Genomic DNA, 4,224 nt, shown 5'->3' on the forward strand with positions numbered 1-4,224 from the left:
AAGAAGAAATTAAATCAATAGTTAATGAGTTAAAAGGAATCAACCTCGAGACTGAGGACTAGTCCCGACCAACCTTTATAAGTTCCTTACTCGGCGAGGAAGAATCCATAGAGCTGATGAAGCTATTGACAGAATTTAAAGATTACTTTTCCTGGAGTTACGATGAAATGTCAGGGCTATCAATAGAATTTGCAGTGCATAGACTTGGGGTAGACGAAGATATGACCACAGTGAAGCAAGCTTCTACAAGAATGCGCCTCGAAATAGAGCAACAAGTCATTTCCCAGGTAAAAAAATTAATAGACTCTAAATTTGTGCGGGAAGAGAAATACCCCACATGGTTAGCCAATATTGTACTAGTTAAAAAGAAAAATGGAAAAATCCATGAATGTGTCGATTTTAGGGATCTAAATAAAGCGTGTCCAAAAGATGAATTTCCACTATCGATACTAGAGTTGATGGTGGACATCACTTCAACACATGAAATTTTCTCTTTTATGGATGGATCTTCAAGATACAATTTTATGGATGGAATTTTCTCTTTTATGGATGGATCTTCAAGATACAACCAGATAAAATGGCTCCAAAAGATGCAGTACTTATAGCTTTCAGAAAAGAGGGCATATGATGGAAGGATCTTGGACCTTCTACTACACAGTAATGTCATTTGGGTTAAAGAATGCTAAAGCAACATATCAACGAGCAATGACAAAGATCTTTGACGACCTCATTCACAACCAAGTGAAGTTCTATTTGGATGATTTGGTCATCAAAAGTAAACAGAAAATAGACCATTTATATGATTTGAGGATCGTGCTCTAATGAATAGGACATAATAATCTTAAGATGAATCCTTTAAAGCGTGCCTTCAGCGTTATCTCCGGAAATTTCTGGGATTTGTTGCCTGTCATCGGGGAATCGAGATCGACTCATATAAGATTAAAGCTATCTTGGAAATGCCTCCTCCAAAAACCCTGAAACTACTATGTTCCCTTCAAGGAAAATTGGCATATCTAAGATGCTTTATTTCTAATCTCTCAGGTAGGTGTCACCCCTTATCGGTATTAATTAAAAAGGACACCAAATTTATTGGGAAGTAAAATGCCAGCGGGCCTTTGAAGTAGTAAATGATACTTGATGACACCTCCTCTTTTGGTAGCCCCTATCCCAAAAAAACTGTTGATATTTTATGTCGTAGCTTTAGACAACTCTTTCAGAGCCTTATTAGCTCAAGTCAACGATGAGGGAAAGGAAAATGGACTATATTACTTGAGTAATCCTCTAATACTACAGAGGTGAAGTATTTGCTTATTGAGAAGCATTGTTTAGATTTAATTTTTGCCGCCCAAAAGCTTAGGCACTATATGCTTTCTCTTAAGATTACCCTCATTTTGAAAGTTTATCTGTTGCAATATTTGATGACCCGACCAACACTTTCCGGATGACTAGTGAGATGGTCGATGATTTTATTGCAAATCTATATAACTTTTTTCCCCTTTGCGCTATCAAGGGATAAATTTTAGTAGATTTTCTCGCTGTACACCCACTTCCAGCTGTGTTCCTGCTCAACAATGAATTCTTAGATGAGCAAATGTTGCAAATAGAACCCTCCAATGCCAGACAATGGGAAATGTATTTCGATGGAGCTTCTTCAGCTAGAAAAGATAAAGGATCAGAAATAGTTATACCAGGAAAAGCAGATATTAGTTTGATTTTCATCACACCTGATAAAGGTATGTTGAGATTCTACTACCACCTGACAGAGTCGTGTACAAATAACAATGCAGAATATGAAGCGTTAATCTCCGGGTTGGAGTTGGCAATCTCAATGGATATAACAGATATTGGCATCTATGATGATTCTCAACTTATCATTCAACAAGTTTCTGGACAATACAAGATTCTAAAACCAAGGCTAGCAAAATACCATCAGTACGTGATGAGGCTGCTAGAGCAGATCCCTAATGTAACTCTATACCGGATCCTTTGGGGAGATAACACACATGTTGACGCTCTAGCTAAACTTTCTAAGGTGTTGCCATGTCCACCGGAGGATTCCATCGATATTACAGTACAAGGAAGAAAGGTTTTCTCTCGGATCGACCACGACAACTTACACAAGCTCGAAAAAGAAGAAGGAATGATGATTGCAGTTATTAATATCAATGAAGCTTGGCGTAAGCCATTAATAGAATATTTGCAAATTGAAAAGTTGCCAGAAGATAAGTATGAGGCATATCATATCACAAGAAGGGCTGTATCATACGCCTTAGTGGGAGATGTTCTCTATAGGAGGTCATTTGATTAGATGTGGCTATGATGTCTGAGTAGAGGAGAAGCACAAAATATCATCAAGGAAGTACATTTCAGATTGTATGGTGATCACCTGTCAGGGCTAAAAATGAAAATGAAGATTAAAGGACTCAGATATTTTTGGCCAACAATTATATTCGATTGCATGGATACAACTAGGTGGTTTCACCTTTGCCAAGTGCATGGGGTGGTCTTACACTAACCTTCAAATGTGATACACCCAATTGTTGCCCATGGTCATTCGAGTGTTGGGGTACAGACATAATAGGTCTGATAGACCATCCATCCACTAAGGGACACAGATTCATTCTTGCCACTATAGATTACTTTTTCAAATGGTAGAGGCAGTCCCAAATGGGCAGAGGCAGTGCCGTTACAAGAGGTTACAACACATCAAGTCCTTCAATTTTCCAAAACCAACATTATTTACTATTTCGGTGTTCCATGCAGAGTGATTTCTGACAATGGGACAACCTTCAGAAGCACAAAGATCAATAATTTTGTTAAACAACATGAGATAGATTGGAGATACTCAACAATCTACTATCCTAGATCAAATGGCTTAGCTGAGAATTTCAACAAGACACTGGTACAAATATTAAAGAAGACACTGGACATAAATACAAAAGACTGACATAACAGACTATTACAAGCTTAGTGGACCTACTAGATGACATTCAGGACTCCCACTCGATGCACACCCTACGCACTTCTGTACGGGTCTGAGGTCGTACTACCACTAGAAGTTCAGACACTTTCTCTTAGAGTCACCGTCGCCAATCAACTCACAATAGAAGAAAATGCAAAACTCATACTTGAAGAATTGGAAAGTCTTGAGGGAAAACAGCTAGAAGCACAATAGCACGTAGAGCTCTACCAAGCAAGGATGGTGCAAGCACACGACAAATTGGTCCGGTCGAGGATGTTCAAAGTCGGTGACCTCATTCTCATTCTCAAAAGGCCTATTCTTACACACCGTAAAATAGGTGGAAATTTTGAATGAACTTGGGAGGGACCATTTGTCAAAGGAGAAGTTTACTCAAGAGGATCTTACCAGCTGGTGGATTTCCAGGGCGAAAAGACCTATGTTGTCGGTCAACCGCTACTACTTGAAGATACACTACCCGACATGATGCCACTTGAAATCAACATTTTCTTTTTGAAATTTTGATTCTCCTGAGGTTATTTGTTTGGCCAAACGTCTGTGACTGGGTCCAAAATTTTTTAATAAATTAACCTTAATAAAATGAAAAAAATTTGAAATTTGCTCATTTTATTTTTATGTTTTCTAAATCTAACTAAATTGAATAAATAAAATTTTGAAATTATCAAATTATTAATGCTTTCTTTTTGTTCTTTTTCAAGCTGGATGTCAGCACACTGATGTTTTTTGTCTTTTGTAGAAGAAATGTCAGAGGAGAAGCTAATCTTTTCCTTCAAAGATGGCTTAAATCTCATACAATATAAAGAAGAGCTGCTCAGGGCTGCGTCATATACCTCGATTTTGACTTTGGTCAGGTTGATGTAAATTCTGAAGGTCCCCTGATGGACATTGTTAGCCGATGGGAAAAAGAAGGACTGTTGTTTCTACTGAAAATTGGAGCTGAAGATGATTCCTCGTGAAAGAGAAAGAAGTTGATCGCATAACGATACCCAATGGAATGAACCAGTCGGCTAAAATCTCTGATAAGTGTATCAACGGGAAATTTAATAAATGTCATTGAGAATAGAATGCCTGATTCACCACTTCGAAGAATGCAGCGTCGTAATGCTAACCGATGCAGGCACAGAGCCTTCAAACGTGAAGAAAGGAGAAAACAGTAAGAAGCAGTCGGATTACTTACCCCAATTCTTGAGGGGAGGATTTGTGAACCACATATGAAAGAAACCTCTTACAGTCTACATAATATA

The sequence above is a fragment of the Phalaenopsis equestris genome, unplaced genomic scaffold (genome assembly GCF_001263595.1).
Source record: "Phalaenopsis equestris unplaced genomic scaffold, ASM126359v1 Scaffold204612, whole genome shotgun sequence".
In the NCBI taxonomy this organism is placed as follows: Eukaryota; Viridiplantae; Streptophyta; class Magnoliopsida; order Asparagales; family Orchidaceae; genus Phalaenopsis; species Phalaenopsis equestris.